This window comes from Lycorma delicatula, chromosome 12, assembly GCF_047948215.1.
Source record: "Lycorma delicatula isolate Av1 chromosome 12, ASM4794821v1, whole genome shotgun sequence".
Classification (NCBI taxonomy): domain Eukaryota; kingdom Metazoa; phylum Arthropoda; class Insecta; order Hemiptera; family Fulgoridae; genus Lycorma; species Lycorma delicatula.
The window spans coordinates 36,831,020-36,849,033 of record NC_134466.1 but is presented as its reverse complement, the minus strand read 5'-3'; the positions used below and the strand labels follow the sequence as shown (position 1 = coordinate 36,849,033).

Here is an 18,014-nt window from a genome sequence, read left to right as displayed (position 1 = left end):
TGATTATTGACCTGAAAAATCGAGTAAAATACTTCCCAGCACCGTATCTGCAGTAATTAGGGTGAAAAGCAATAAACTGGAGTAAAAACCCGTGTTTTTTTAATGTTTGACATATAATAACTTTCTTAAACGAGTAATAAACACATAAAATTTTTAAACTAAATTTGTAGACAATTTAATTCTGAACAAAATAGTGTTAGATAAGTTGATAAAAATCAAGAAACAATAAAAAAAATTCAAATTTTATTTATAATCATACAATACACCAAAGTTATTTTTAATCATGACCCGTCGGTATTGATATAAATTAATAATATAATTTCCACTTACCAACTATTTTTATTATTAGTCCAAGCACTTTCGGATATTAATCCATCAATGAAAGTTATTGGAATATTCAAGAATATTAATAAAATTATCTGGGTTCTAATTATGAATAATTTCTAAGATATGTCTAGCAAAATTGGATCAGTCTAACAGAATTAATGAACACATTATTTGTATAAATAAGGGTAATAAAGAACAATCCAATTTTGCTAGACAAATCTTAGAAATTAACCATAATTAAACCCAGATGATTTTATTAATATTCCAATAACTTTCATAAAATAAATATTATTGAAAAATATTACATATACTTAAATAATAAAAATTTGATAAATGAACAAACGAAATTTGATAATGGTATATTATATAAATAAATATTAAACAATAATTTTGATTCTTAGGTGAGTTATATTGATTCATTCCGATAAACATAACAATTGAGAGCTTCATACTGACATGACGGACAACGTCGACATTATTTTAACCTTTTGACGATCAACTGCTATATTTATAATTTAAAATTCATTTTATATATTAATTTGTGAAGGAAATAATTACAATGCATAACACATAAATGTTTCCGGTGATGGATTAATATCCGAAAGCGCTCGGACACAATAATAAAAATAGTTGGTAAGTGGAAATTATTATATAATTAATAGACCAAAATGCATTTTACGTACCAGTTTATAATAAAATGTTAAAAAATGAACCTGTAATTTTCAACATATTTCTTGGCACGCTTTTGTAGTGCTTTTTTTGCTCTTTTTAGTTTTTCAGGGTTGTCCTTATAAAATTGATCAGCCGTATCTATAATACAGACAATTAATTACTCACAAGAATGTATTTTTATTTTTTATATAATATTTTTAATGAATCCCCAGACGCAAAAATCTAAAGGTGTGTTAGATTAGGCGATGTTGGTAGCCAAGAATATGGACTTCCAAGACCGATCCATTTCTCAGAGAAATAAGGATTTAAGTAACTGGAAAGAGAAGAAGAGAAGTGGGAAGGAGCATGAATATCTTCAAGCAGCTGCAGCAATTCTTCTTGAAGAAAGTGCAAGTAGATCTCACAGAATTTAAGCCCCCCGATTAATATGATCGATCCAAACAACTGACTGTGAAGAAGGCTGCAAATCGGTGCTGAAAATTGCCTTCCACCATTTTGTGAGGATTTACGTTGACGCAATCTCGAGTGAAATTTATCTCGTCGGTAAAAAAAATATACTTGTAGAGCTGTCGATTTGTATTTCACCAGTTGCAAAACTCTAAGCGAAACGGACTGCCTTCTGGATGTAGATGTTAAACTAGCTGTTTATGATAAGGATAAACCTTGTTTTAAATGTCCACTAAATCATCGAATGTGAAACTCCAATCCGCTAAGAAAGACGCGTGTAATGACGGCTACGTTGGTAGCTGGTAAGAAAACTAGTAGTAAACCTGTTTTCCGAAGATTGTGAAAAGTCGCGCTAATTGTTTTGGGATCTGGAATCCACTTCCCAAATCAGCCGATCTGGAAGTCAAGAGTTCCAGCGTTCAAGTCCTTGTAAAGCCAGATATTTTTACACGGATTTGAATATAGATCGTGGATACCGGTGTTCTTTGGTGGTTGGGTTTCAATTAATCACATATCTCAGAAATGGTCGAACTGAGACTGTAAAAGACTGCACTTCATTTACACTCATACATATCACCCTCATTCATCCTCTGAAGTAATACATGAACGGTAATTCCCAGAGGCTAAACAGGAAGAAGACAAGGAATCTGGAATCCTGCGATTCTGACAACGTATTCTACTGCAGCAGCAGTTGATAAAACAGCAATAATAAAAATATATTATTTAAGTAATTTTTAATTTTCAATCGTGTAATTTCCAATCTTTTTTTAATTTTTATTAGTAAATTTCGTTTTTATAAATTTTTTAACCACCAAAAAGTAATTTGGTTTTTGTTTTCATTAAATAAGTACTTTTCTGACAAAAGTAGTAATGTACTGCTTCTAAATAAAATTCGAATTATTTTAAGTTTTCTTTGTTTTATTCAACTTATATTATTTGGTTCAGAATTAAATTTTCTACAAGTTTTGTCTGTTATTATGAGTTTTGTCTGTTATTTATTACCAATTTAACAAAGTTATTGTACGCCAAACATAAAAATCTGATGTGAACACCACCTAACTTTCTTGTACGCCTATTAAATTACACAAAGATTTTTTTGAAATGAATGTACTTAAAATTTTATTTCATTAATAACTTTCTATATTATTTCATTTTTTTTTTTGTTATTGAATTATTATTTAACGTATTTTTTTACAATCAGAGGTTAATAATTATTATCAAGATATTTAAATTAAAAAAAAGAAGATGAAGTCTGATTCGAATCTTCCCTTGTAAGATCCAAATTTTTCATTAATTAAAATTTAGTTTGGGTATAACTCTGGAAACAATGAGAATAAGTACCACATATGGTATATCGTAGAAAAGCTCTAAATGAGGGCTTATTACTGCAGCTAAGAAAAAGTCCAAAATAAACCTTTTTTTTGTAGTTGGGCTTTATTGGACACTTTTGGTTCAGTCTATTGCGATCAAAGGGAAGATGTGCAACTAGATGTTACAACAGTCTTAAATCAAAAGTTTTAACATCCTAATCGTATTTTGAGTTATGCGAAATAACATACCTACGTGCACACATCACGCCGAAACTAGTCAAAATGGATTTAGAGATGATCAAAATGGATATTTCCGTTGAAATCTGAAACCCGAAATTTTTCGCGATCTCAATGCTTCCTTTACTTCGTGCAAGGAATTAAAAACAGGGTTTTTTACTTTAATTTATTGGTTTTCATCCCAGTTTTTTTCAAAATCTACTGCAGATACGGTTCGGGAATCTATTTTAATCAATTTTTCAGGTCAAAACCTATAATAAATTACTAATTCTGCTCCTTAATTAACGTTCTAAAAATTTCGTACGATCATTTCTCCGAGATAGCTGAAATCCGACGAAATCTTTCACTAACCGTAACTCTCATACGAAACATTTTAAGACATATATTTATACAAACTTTTTCCATTATTTTTACGAGTAGAATAGGTTATGAAAGTCCCAGGAGAACTTCGTGATACACTCTGTGTAGTCAAATATTAGAGTGAGAATTAAAGAGCTGGGAAAGTAAAATAATCTTTGAAATCGGTACATTTGATGAAAATAAACCTTGAACGTAGTTTATAAAAAAAAAAAAAACAAAAAAAAACACATTTATAACGAGATTAAAACTTGTCAGAAATTCCTTTTATTTAAGTCAATAAAAATAGAGAAAGATATCTTTTACGTTAGTTTAAGTTAATTTATAATTTCTCAGGATTCATACAAAAATAAAATTGTATATAATTTGCATATAATCAATGTTTGTTTAAATTTTATAGTAAAAAACATACAAAATACTGTAAATGTAACGCATTATTTAATATCATTTTGTACATAATGTGAGTGTATGTATGAATATATATATATACAGGCTTGAAATATGTATTTTAGTGCTATGTTTGTAACCGCGCGTGTATATAAATGTACTTTAAAAATCCTTAAGCTGTCATATGAACTTGCAGTCACGCGTGGCCCACATTCCAGATATCACCCACACTAAACACCAGTACTACAAGAAAAAAAACACACCTGGTTTGTCGGTTATCACCTTTGACTAAGTGGAGGTCGGTTATTAACATCTGGTCTGACTCGGAATAAGAGTGGCCGGTTGGTTTACTTGCTTGATTTGCTTGAATAAAAGCTCTCTTTAAACACGCCTTCATTGTAATACTTACTAAATATGTTTCCAATTCAACAATAAAAAAAAATAAATAAATAAAAATAAAATGTAAATAATATTTTCGGCAAAGTAACCGGTAACAAGGTTATTTAGATAAATTACAGCAGAAAACTGACTTTTTTTTTGCTAATAAAGATCAATGTTTCCAATTCAACAATAAAAAAAAAAATAAATAAATAAAATGTAAATAATATTTTCGGCAAAATAACCGATAAAAAAGTTAAATTAGATAAATTACAGCAGAAAATTGACTTCTTTTTTTTAAGCTAATAAAGATTGACCGGTATATTATACCAACCTTAATCTAGTATTCCAACCCTGACGCAGAATAAAATTAACTGGCAAAGTATTGCAAAACATTTCTTGTGCGCTATTTCTTACGATCAAAAAATTTTTAAATAAAAGTAATTAAAATTTAGTAGTTAAGTACAATTTATCCAATTTAAATAAAAATTATAAATATCATTGCTATTATAACTTTTACAAATTTAAAAATCAAAAAATATTTAGCTCTATGAAGTTCATAATTTTATTAAAATAAATGAAAATGAAAACTGTTATCATTAAATACAAGTTATTTTATTATTAAAATTGTGACTATAATTTTTATTAGTTTGGGTGACCGCGAAAGAAGTGATTGAAGGAGGTGGTGACCTGCGTAGGAAGCAGATTTGACCCACAATTGTGTAAAAGATCAAAATTTTCAATAAAAAAATTTAACGGTAACGCCCTTGATCAAAGAACGATTTTATCTTAAAGATAATAAGTACGATTTTTATTATATCTTGTGCAGTATTAATAAAAGTATAAGTGAGAAAAAAAATTAAAATTTTTAATATAAAAATTTCGGATCCTAGTTGACCTCTCTCGTCATTGAAAGACATTTTATCATCAAAATTAAAATGTAGTATACCGTTGTGCTCCCTTATGAGTAGAAAATTACGATAAATGGGATATATATATAATAACAAGACATATTTTACTTAAAAATATTATCTTTACTCATCTATTAGGTTAACTAATCAATTACACAAACTTCTAAATTAAATTCATTACGTTTCACTAAAAATTCTCTAGCTTCCTAAGCTTTCTCCGGTGAGGAAGCTTACAATGAATACATTCCATACACACATCATACAACTAACTATGAAATATTTAGAAAATAAAGTATTACAGAAATAAAATACTAAGGTCTCATTCTATAAAAGATACGTAGATGACATTCTAGTATGTGCACATGAACAGGATATTGATTTAATATTAAAAGAATTTAACCTATCTAATGAATATATACAATTTACAAAGGAAGTTGAGATTTACAATAGTATAAGCTATTTGGATTTAACAATAACTCATTTTGAAAAGAAAATATCAACAAAATGGTATATAAAATAAACATATTCAGGCAGATACCCATTTTTCCAATCAACACAACCAATATCACATAAAAAATCAATAGTAAAAAATCTTGCAAACAGAGTAATAAAATTTACAGACCCGGAAGATAGACCAGAATATATAAAAAAAGCAAAAAGCAAAAGATCTATTTATAAATAATAATTATCCATAAAATATTATAAATAAAATATTTAAAAATACAATTCGTAAACACTATAATAATATATTAGCCAACCATCCTAATAAAAATAATAAGAGTAAGAATTATGTTGGATTACCATACGTCGCAAATCTGCCAGAAAAGATTAAAAAATTGCTACAAAAGGATTACGGAATAGCTCACCAAATTACAACAATCTAAATAGTATGTTTTCTACATTAAAATCGCTGATAGAAACATCAACAAGACAACGTAGTGCACAGCATTCCGTGTAAAGATTGTAATGCGGTGTACATTGGAAAAACATCTCAATACCTTAAAAAAAAAAATAGAAGCCCATAAATAAAGAAAAAAGGAAGTGACAGCGCTCACAAAACATACAATAGAACTTAAACACTTGTTCGATTTCAACAGCACCAAAATATTAGACAAAAAACAAAATGCATATAAAAGGACCGCTCTAGAAATTATATACATAAAGAAAAATACAAACTCTGTCAATAATAGAACAGACATAACCGGATTAAGCAACATATATGTTAATTTAATTTAAAAAAATCATATTTATACTCCGTATCATATTTTCTTCTCAAGTACTCCGATCGTCCAAGTTTTACTTCCATATAAAACTACTCTCCAATAAAGCTAAGCTCCAAAAAAAGTTAAAATTTTTAAAACCTAAAGATAGAAAAAATAAATATGTATAGAAGGAAAATACCCAATGAAAATATTTTTGATAAATACAAATAGCAATTTGGAAGGTTGTAAATGGCTAATTCCGTACTTCCGCCAAAATATTAATTAATTTACTTTTTTTACATTTTGACTGTCTTAAACCAAGAGTAAATTAAGATATTTTAAGATAGCCATTGTAGTTAATGGTTTTTAATTTGGTGCTGATCTTCAAAAAATAAAATAAAATTATAAGGTGAATTTTTTAATTAGATTCTTTTATTTTTTTTATTATTAATATCAGTGAAAATTTATGTGTCAAAATTAAACGTTATCAAGTTTACCTTAACGAAAATAGGTATTATTATTTTTAAATAACACCGATATTTTTTTAAAAACTTCACCTGTTTGCTGTTTAAGACTTTATATGGATAAACCACTTACCTGACAACATAAAGTATTAAATATTTTAAAGACAAGTATGAAGGGAATATACATATAATATTTCATTTATTACGAGTTATTCATTCATTTAAAACAAAATTTATTGATATTAAAAAAATTCTTAATAAACAGATCTGGTTGTATCAGATTAAAAATAATTTAAAAATCAATCAAAGCAACGCAATAAAAATTTCTTTGTTTTATATTTTATATCTAAGTTAAGTCTTTAATTATATTCTTACTTAAATAAAAGAATGTATTTAAAATTTTTGAACCACAAAAATTAAGTGATATCTGATAAATCACCCAATTTAATTTGAAGATTTAAAATAAAATGGATCAACGTAATTTTATCAAATAACAATAAGGTTTTGAATTAGTTTATTTTCAAATAAATTTTTAATTTTTTGATTTAAAATTTTGTTTTTTTTTATTACATTCACGGCTACAGCGATATATGCGTCTACAGCAATTATAATTATAACGGGAAAATATATAGATTGATTAAAAAAAATCTAAAAACGTACCCTTTTTTAAAATTTGTATTTCTTAATGAGACACTTAAAAAACATAAGATTAAAAAAAAAAAACTTTAAATAATTTGTATAAAAGTTTTTATTCCAAAGCTTCCAAAAGTCCAAGATATTATTTTTGCCAGACGGATGTTTGTGCATGTATGATGGCTCGTATTTGGTCTTATAACTGCAGAGCCCGTTGACTGATTTTCTCCAAACTTAGTAAATAGGTACAACTTCGAAAGAAAAAAAAATGTATTAAATTTTTTCAAAAATTGAAAAGAGGGTTGGGGGTATTTTGGTCGAAGTAAAGTTTTAAATTTTTTTTGGGACACTTTAGCAAAACATTTTTCTGACAAAATTTGAAGGTTTTTGTTAATTACAAATATTTTTACTTCCTTGTACGAAGTAAAGGAAGGTGACGTATTTACCTAGTATAACTAAAAAAAAAAAAATTAGCCGTAGAACGTAGAAATGTTGGATTTAGGACTGCTGTAACAAACTAGCTGTGCACCTCCAATTTTGATTGCAATCGACTGAACCAAAATCCAAACAAATTTGGATTTTGGACTTTTTCTTAACTACAGTAATATGCCCTCACTGAGAGCTTTTCAACGATATAACCAAATTAAATTTTAATTAATGAAATATTTGGATCTTAATAGGTGAAGGCGCAACGATCCGAATCCGACTTCATCTTCTTTTTTTTGCAGTTAGAAATTTCAAAATCCAAATGTTTTGAATTTTGGTCTTTTTTGATACTTTTGGTCAAGACAATTGCAATAAAAGGGGGAGGTACACAATTAGATGTTACAACAGCCCTAAATCCAAAATTTCAAGGTTCTACGCCTAATCGTTTTTGAGTTATGCGCCGAAAATAGTCAAACTGAATTCAGGGATAGTCAAATAGAAATTTCCGTTGAAATCTGAAAACCGAAATTTTTCGTGATCACAATATTTCCTTTACTATGTACAAGGATGTAAAAATCGATATTTACAAATAACAGTTAATTATTTTAATTGGTTCCAAATTATTTTTATTGGTAACTGGTCCCTGGTTATTGGATTCACTACTGTAACAATTTGATTTCGCAGATCTTAAAGAGCTGCAGGCTTAATTGGTAAACCAACCAGGTTGGTCTAGTAGTTAACTTGTCATCGCAAATCAGCTGATTTCGAAATCCAGAGTTGTAAACTTCAAATACTAGAAAAGGCAACCATAACCTTTTTATGGATTTGGATAGTGGATACCAGTGTTCTTTGGTGGTTGGGATTCAATTAACCACACATCTCAGGTATAGTCGACCTGAAACTGTACGAGACTACACTTCATTTACATTCATACATTTCATCCTGTTATGTAATACCTTACGGTAGTTCCGGAGTCTAAAGAGAAAAAAAAGATAATAACCCTAAAGTAAAAGGTTATGTGTGTATATATATATATACTTTTTTTTGTTATTGTTTATATTCTAATGTAGACATATTAAAAAATAAAATCATAAACGAGTGTTCCGGTCTAAAGTAATAGAAAATATTATTACGTTTGTTATTTAAAAATTAAATTATGTAATTATTATAATTATGTATTAACGAGATAAAACATTTCATTTAATAGAAGGTAATATATTAAAAATGCCTATCTTATAAAAACAAAATAGAAATAACACACGTATAATGACACAGTTATAATAATTATAATATGAAATCAAGTTTAAATTTATTATTATATAGAGTCATTCACGGAAACCGGATGTTTTTAAAATAATCATAAAAAATTGAATGTTTACTTTAAGAAAGTTTTTTGGTAATGAAACACTTCTTAAATCAAAGCATTTGTTACTTACTCATGAACGAAAAATTATGTCCGACAAGTGATGTCCATTTTGGGCAATACATTGTTGTAGCCTTTCACGGTAACTGGCCTCAATTCTTTGCAGCATGTCTACATCAATCTGGGTGACGCGATGAGAATTGCGATCTTTAGGTCCTCCAATGTACGCAGTTTATTGCCGTACACACGCGATTTCAGAAACCCCCACAGAAAAAAATCACAACTACTCAAGTCGAGGGACCGAGGTGGCCAAGGAATGTCGCCGAATCTGGAAACGATCCGTCCCGGAAACAAGTTACGGAGAATAGACATAGTTGCCCTCGCTGTGTGCGCTGTAGCTCCATTCTGCTGGAATAACACATTTTGAAAATCGATTCCCTGGTTTCGTAACTCAGGGATGAAAAACGTATTCAACATCGCAATGTAACGATCAGCTGTTACAGTTATGGCAGCGTCATTTTCTTAAAAAAAATATGGTCCAATAACACCGACCTTTCCTATTGCACACCAGACAGTCACATTTGGGCTATGAAGTGGTCTTTCGTGAAGCTGATGTGGGTTTTTTTCTGCCCGATATCGGCAATTTGTTGACGATGCCATTCAGATGAAAATGGGCTTCGTCACTCATTAACGATAAAAAATTTTCATTTTCTTCAAAAATGGTAAGCATTTGTCGACAAAATTATAATCGCTGCGTGAAATCTTGCTCGTTTAACTGCTGCACGACGGCTATCTTGTAATTCAGGTCTGTATGCAGAATTCGTTTTACCGTACTTGTGCTCATTTGAAGCGCTGCTGAATAGAGTGACGTGGGCTTCTGACAATGGCTTCCCTTACTCGTTCGATGTTCTCCGGAGTGCTAGCAGCTCGTCGGAGACCCGGTGGGTTTTTCTTCAATATTGAACCGCTTATTCGAAGGTTGTTTACACATCGCAATATTATGTTACGAGAAGGGACACTTGCATTACGATGGATATTAAACTGACGGAGAAAATCTCGCTGAACAGCAGTTACGGATTCGTCATTTCGCACAAACCTGTCATACGCGTACAGGCGTTGGTCTAGCGTCCACGGCTCCATCTCAACGACTAAAATGTAAATGCTATGAACAAAGGAAACGTCAGACACCAGCCACGTGCCCCTCCCACCACGAACGCCCGAGTACAACCCACTTCAAAAACATCCGGTTCCTGTGAATGACCCTGTATTATAATACTATACGAATAGGATAGGGCAGCTTACACTTTAATATCAACGCATCACTTTATATTTAAATGACTTGAAAATAATCACCTGATATTTAATGATTAAAGGTCCGATGTTTAAAATAAATGAGGTCATCATAGTTTTAAAATATTTTATTTAAAATCTGTAAAAGATCTTTAATAATAAAAATAAATTATTGTTTTTATTTTTATGTAAAATATCTATTTTTCAAACCCAATGAATTATCCAATTTTAAGTGGTACCCCGAAAAATACAAAATAGTTTATTTCATTATACTTTTGGACAATCTAATGTTTTAGGTAGATTTCATTAGAAAGCTACCTATTGTAATGGGTACCATGATTAGACTTCCAGAAAATTTCGACGTATCTTCGCGTTTCACATTCCCCAGACTTTAAAACCACCGTCAGCTCAAAAGTTTATATAAACATTTATGCATATATAATATATATATATATATTTCACTTTCTTGTGGGCACAATAACTGCCATAATTTTGCACCAATCACTTTCAAATTGTTCCTTAAAAATAACTCGTCCGAAAATCTCGGTCGAGTTTGTTAACGGCCAAAATCGGACCATAGGAATGAAAATGGAGGGGGGGGGCTTTAAAAAAAACAAAAAATACCGTTATAACTTTGTTATTAAGTAAAATATCGAATTCTTTTAAAGTTCGTACTATTTTTTGGATGAGGGCCTAAAACGTATGTAAGTAAAGTTTTTAATGTCACCAACCATTGGCTCAGGGGGTGGAAAAATGGGTGGAAAATGGGAAAAAATGGGATGAACAAAACAAAAAAAAAAAACAAAAACGGTAAATTTTTTGTAAAAAAAAATGTGAAACTTTTTTTATATGCAACCATTGTCGTATTGAATAACTTTAAAGTTTTTATTAATTTTACGGTGGAAATTTTTTTTTCCCTAGTTAGCACAGATGAAATCTACCTCCGCCTTCCGGCGTGCCGAAAGGGATTTTTTTTTTAAATCTATTTTACGTCCACCTCGTAAATTACCCAATGCATTTAAAATTTAAAATCTTAATATTTTCATAGCCTTTACTTTACGTATTGCTTGAAAAAAAAAATAATAGCCAAAAATTGTCACCCCCTTTCTAAAATTTAAAATTTTGTTTATTTAAAATTACGACTGTTTCATTGTATTTTTTTAAACAATTTTGAAAAGTTATTTTTCTTCTGAAACTGCCATCACCACTTACTCTTAAAATTGTATTTTACCCGAATCCATCCCCTTAAGATTGGGAGCCACCAAAATGAAAAAATTGCAATTTCAAATTTTAATATTCAAAGCGTATTTCGTTAAATAATAAAATAATTTAATTCCCCTCCTCCGATGGGGGAAGCTTTCAAATTATTAAAATTATAAATAAATTGTTCTTTTTTTAACATTACTAATAAAATATTATTAATTTGTCTTTTCAATGTTTTTTTCACGTTTATACTTAATACACAGAATGATATTTCAGAAAAGAAACGGATTCATATATCAAAACTGAGGGTTGATAGGAGATAGAAACAAGTGCAAATCTTTAAATTTATAAAATTACTACTTTATGCCGTGTTTGAAATTTTTGTTAGTTGCCTTAGCTCCACCGTATTGAATTGAATGAAACTTTTTTTTGGAAAAAGGAAGGTGGACATGTGATATATGATTCGATTCAAAAGATTTGACGAGAAAAACAATAGTGAAAACCGTTTCTCGATTAATGCCGTCATTTTTGAGTAATAAGCAATCAAATTTGCAAAACGGAAAAAATCGCAGTAGTAATTAAACGCCCAGTAGAAAATATTCTATTTCGTATTAAATTCAGAATTACATCCAACAACAATCTTTGAATAGCTAATACTGGAATTAATGCCCCAAATACTAACAATAACAGCCTACATGTGTGTGTGTGTGTGTGTGTGTGTGTGTGTGCGTGATCGAGCGCGCGCGGGTGTGTGTGTATTGTACGTAAATATTTTTCAATTTACTGGTACATTTTCTATATAAATATAATATTAAAAATAAAGAATGCTCTAAATATTTTAAGTATTTATATAAAAAAATAATCAAAATATATGTAATATTAAGGCATAACGGCCATTATTCTAAAAAAAAACTTGTTAAATATAGTAAAATACACGCGCACGCACACACACGCAAAATAACTGTATCAATTCAATCAATAAAAGTGATCAATCAATACAGTGGTAGGTATTTATTTTGGCGTCAATTTTAATAACCATAAAAGAATTAGGCGCCGCAAATATATACAAAGATTACACACCGGTAGTTAAACGAGCGTATCAAAATGAGGCGGCGCCACTATCTTACGGTATAACGTTCGTTATAAGCATTAAAGTATAATCTAGTACAAAAAAATAACAATAATATTAAAGATATTATGTCTGTAATAGCTGCATTCATAATTTACACATGCAACTATTTATTACAATATATAAAATAAATACAAAAATATTATATTCTTACGTAAATAAATGAGAAAATATATAATAATTATTACTATTATTATTATCCTTAAAATGTCAAATTTTTTAATACAGTATCAAGAATTTTCAAAGAAAAAAATAATATGGCTTTAAAAATATCTGTAATTTATAATAACCCTATTTCAAATAACAAAATATTCCGTATTTAAAATTTTAAAGCAGATGGGATTAAATTTAAAATTGTAAAATTTAATTAAAGGAACTTTAACAAGCACATTTTAAAAGTAAAATACATTACAGAAATTTCAAAACTGAAACCCGTGTGAGACAAGACGGTCGTTTCTCGCCACTTCTATTTAACTGAATTTTAAATAAAGTAATTTGGTAATGGCTAAAAGAAATAGAAAATCAAAAAATTTCATTCACAAAAATGGAACAAAACACAAAGGAATACAAAAAGATTGTTTTACTTTTGCAGATGCTCTAGCGATGTTCGCTGATGATCTAAGCACAATCCAAAAATAATAAAAGATTTAGAAGGAAATCGTTCAAAGAATTGTACTGCAAATTTTATTTGAAAAAAAAAAAACGGAAATGATAAATCTAAAAAAACACCCAAGAGAATAAAAAAATATTCTGAAAAATTAATGTCGTGTAAAAATGTCGATATAATACAGAAAATGTAATCCGTAAAAAATGTACTTGTAAAAATGTTTTACAAAATCGGGAAATTAAAATGGAAATGCTTTTCCAACCTACCAGAATCTTTACAATAAAAAATTGAGTATTACAATTCGAAATTTAAACATTACATACTTTTTTCCCTAAATTTTTACGGGCATCGACTGCTAGGGTCATTAGCCCTCGTCACATACTTTAAAAGAAATTAGTAACACCATCAGGATCGTCATATGTACGGGTGTAAAGGGCCCTTACATTTTATTTAAAAACACAACCAACATAAAAAACATTAAGACACAACAACAATAAGACAAAACAACACTTACGGGGTGTAAAGGGCCCCGATATTATAATTTGAGATGAGGTTCTCAAAAAGACCATATTAAAAATACAGCTTATCAATACCATTTCTTTCTTCTACCTGACTCGTTTATAGTTTGTTTAAGCACTCTCGGGGCGACAAGAACCGCCGTGAAGCAGTATATTAGTCGCGCCAGGATGCCGTGGCAGTTCCTTATAAACAGGCTACAGGCATCCGTTGCGTTTACCCATAGCCTCGTCCCCTCAGTTTACCCTTGAGGGTTCCCCATGCCATCATTGGACACACCCCGACTCACTGCTCTTGAATGCAGACGAGCCAGGATGGCCTAGGCAAGAGGGCTACCTCCCATCACTACACGTGCCATGCTTCGAGACTCCCATATACATAAAGAATTCCACTTAGAGATTCTTTAACACAGCTTTAAAAATTGTTCAACTTTTACAGACTTCTTTTCTAAGAAGTCCACTGGCGTGTAAAAATGCAACTATCTTTTCTTCATTTCCATTATCCAGATCAGCAGTAATGTCACTTCTTAGACGGAACCTCTTTCTGAGGTCCTCATATATTGTACACTCTTCTATTAGATGCTTAATTGTAAGTGTTTTATTGCAAACACCGCACATTGGTCTCTCTTCGCCGGTTAACAAATATGAATTTGTCAATCGCGTGTGACCGATTCTAAGTCTGGTCACAGCTACTTGTTCACGGCGAGTCAACTTAAAGTCGCTTTTCCATTTATATGGAGAAGTTTTTATTGAGTTTAATTTTTAAACTCCTCCAATCAGTATTCCACTTGTTTCTTACTATGTTCGTTAGACAGTTTTTAACATCTGCCACTCTTACAGGAAATGCATCCAAATCATCGCAGGAAAATCTAGGGACAATACCCCGAAGTAAAACGGTAAGCGGTTCCCCAACGAATTAATTGTCCGGGAACAGAGGTTAGGTTTTTTAGTGGGAGGGAGTTCCACACACCGGGGAACAACGTCATTAGTTTTCTGATGCTGTATAACGCATTTTTCCTCTTCTATACAAAAAGATTATTATCATTATATTTTAAACCAGTTTTAATTTAATTTATTATTTTAAATATCATTTTTTATTAATAATACGGACAATTTATTAATAAATATAAAAAAGAAACACAAAGAGCAATACACATAGTTAAAGGAAAGATTAAAAATAACAACAAATATTATACAGCGGTATTGATTTTAGTTAAAAAAATCTGATATGGACACCACGTGACTTCCTGGTACGCCTATTAAAATACATACACATATTTTTAGTACATAAAATTTTATTTCACTAATAACTTTTTATTGGATTATTTCTTATTGTAAATATATTTTTTTTTTTTACAATCAAAGATTAATTAATAAATATATTTACATTAAAAAAAATTAAAAACAAAGGAAATGAAGTCGGATTTGTACCAATGTCTCTTCCCCTTGTAAGATCCAAATATTTAATTAATTAAAATTTTATTTCGCAATAACTCTGGAATCAATGAAAATAAGTACCACTTACGATATATCGTTGAAAATCTGTCAATGAGAGCTTATTACAGCAGTTAAGAAAAAGTCCAAAATCTATTTTTATTTTTGTATTTTTGGACATTTTGGACACTTTTGATCCAGTAGATTACAAACAAAAGGATAAGTGCACAACTAGATGTTACAACAGTCCTAAATTTAAAATTTAAATATTCTACAGCTAATCGTTTTTAAGTTATACCAGGAACATACGTACATAAGTACGTACAGAGATCACGCCAAAACTAGTCTAAATGGATTCAGGGATGGTCAAAATGAATATTTCCGATGAAAGCTAAAAACCGAGATTTTTCACGATTATAATACTTCCTTGTACGAAATACAAGGAAGTAAAAATAAAAAAAAAATGTAAAAAATTGTCAAACGCTACATGTAAAGTGTTTTGTTTAATGGAAATGAAGATTAGGAGAGAAAAAAATCATTGAATTATTGATATGAAGAAAAGAAAATAATATAGGTCATCCGGATAAGAACTAACGAATTTTTTGCAAAATTACTGAGGATAGAACTTTTCTACATGAAAATCAGATACGGATAAGAAATTAAGACGGGATACGTTCAACGGAAGAAAGAATTTTGAGAGAAAAATTATAATAAAGAATAGGGAAAAAAGAAATTAAAACTAATAGATGAAGTCAGGATGGAAGAAAATAAGACCAAAAAGCACATAGTGAGAAACAACTGTGGTGTAAGGACTTTGTATAACACCTTATGATGATGTAAAGTGAAAAACTATTACATTGACAATAAATAACGTAAACTTTAGAACCTTGAAAAAGTACAGAATGAAAAGCAGAGAAACAATGCTAAGAAAATACTGGGCAAACATATTAAAACCGAACCGAGCCGGCTCGAAATTCAGTTTTCTGAACGTCACCTTTTTAATGTTACTACTGCAACTGTTAGTACCAATACTGGTTACAGAGTTACTATTCTCGTATATTGTTGTCAGCTGAAAATTGTTCATGCTTTACTGAAGTATATTTTTGTTCTTTGCAGTTGTATTTTTCAAAAAAGTCTTATTCGATCGAAGAAAGGATTGTTGTAATGACAGCATATGTGCTTACTGAATCCTTTTAACAAACGCTCGAATATTCGCCGAATACAAATATTGCAACAGAGAGCAGTCTACACGATTCGGTTAAAAAATAGCATATAACAGGAACTGCTTTTTAAACGCAAAACGAAATAGGTACCTTTCAATTAGGACTCCAGAAACTATAGCAGATAGTACGTCTGCACGAAGGTTGTTGCTATAATACATCATGACTTTCGCTTCGATAGCTTGAAACATAATCGCAAGAATTGGCTGCCAGCGATTAGTTCAATACCAGAAGAAATGGATCGCTGGACGAAGATTCAAATTATAAGGTCAGAGATGAGGTAACCGTTTATTTTGTAGAGTTTGAGAAATCCTATTAAAAAGTTGGAAAGTCATTGATCTAAATATATCAAATTGCAAGGTGACTGCGTTGAAAAATTAATAATAAATTTCTGAAAAATTTCGTGTTTTCTTTGTCATTCTGTTTTCCGAACGTACAATCGAGAATTTTAATATTTCATTTAATTACAATTAATTTGTTATCATTATACATCGAAATTTATTCAAATTTAATATGAAATAAGCGACAACTAATGTCTACAAAATTACACTACTAAATAAATGGTTTTATAATTTACACTTTCTAAGTTATACTTTTTTTAAGCTAATATATTTCGATTAACCTATATAATGCATTATTATACGTTAAATGAAAAAGTAAGATAAATTATACATTCATATACTTTAACAGTGTATTTTATTAATTTTTTTTAATATTATATTTTATAGTTAAATTATATATTTTTATTCTTCGAATTACAATTGACAAAAAAAATACTTACATAATTATATTTATGGATGTCTTCAACAGAAAATTCCTTTCATTTCTGAAAAACAGAAACAAAAAAAGATAAATTTATACATACACATTAAAATATATTTGGCTATATATATATAATGAGCAAAATATACATTTGGCTTTAATAAACTATATAATATATATATTAACTACTACACATAAATGATATATATATAGTTTGTAATCTAGTTTTATTCTAATGCGACCGGATATCCAGTAATAGACATTAAAACAGAACTAGCTAAATAGATCTAACATTTATCAAAAAAACAAGAATATGTTAAATCTAATCCGATTTAACTGCCTTACTCACGTTATAAAATGCTTAAGGGCATACATTAGTTATAATATTACATGCTGCATTCATGTTAAAGATAGAAATCATTAATTCAATTTAAAAAAAAAAATATAAATATATGATGAAAATACACTCGCATATTTTGATCAATATCTAATTATCTATTAATTTATATATATATATATATATATATATATATATTCTAATTAATTTATTTTTCGTCTTACGCCAATTCAAAGTTTATTTCTTTATAATATAATTTTTTTTAAATCTTAAAATATCTTAATAATAAGACGTGTTAAAATACATTATAAAATGTAGACATTATATATGATAACAAATGAAATCGTGTTTGTAAAATTTAAAAAAAATTTATCAATATTAACTTAAAATAAAATTAAAAAGG

At 29.3% G+C, this 18,014-nt stretch overlaps 1 long non-coding RNA gene across 1 annotated transcript in view; it reads right to left on the bottom strand.

Moving 5' to 3' along the window:
* The window catches only part of LOC142333466 (uncharacterized), a 169,210-nt gene that overhangs the window by 60,728 nt on the left and 90,468 nt on the right, over positions 1-18,014 (bottom strand). Inside the window, exon 2 of the long non-coding RNA XR_012758609.1 lies at positions 17,294-17,338. This is a non-coding gene — a long non-coding RNA (uncharacterized LOC142333466). The remainder of the gene's footprint in view (positions 1-17,293; positions 17,339-18,014) is intronic.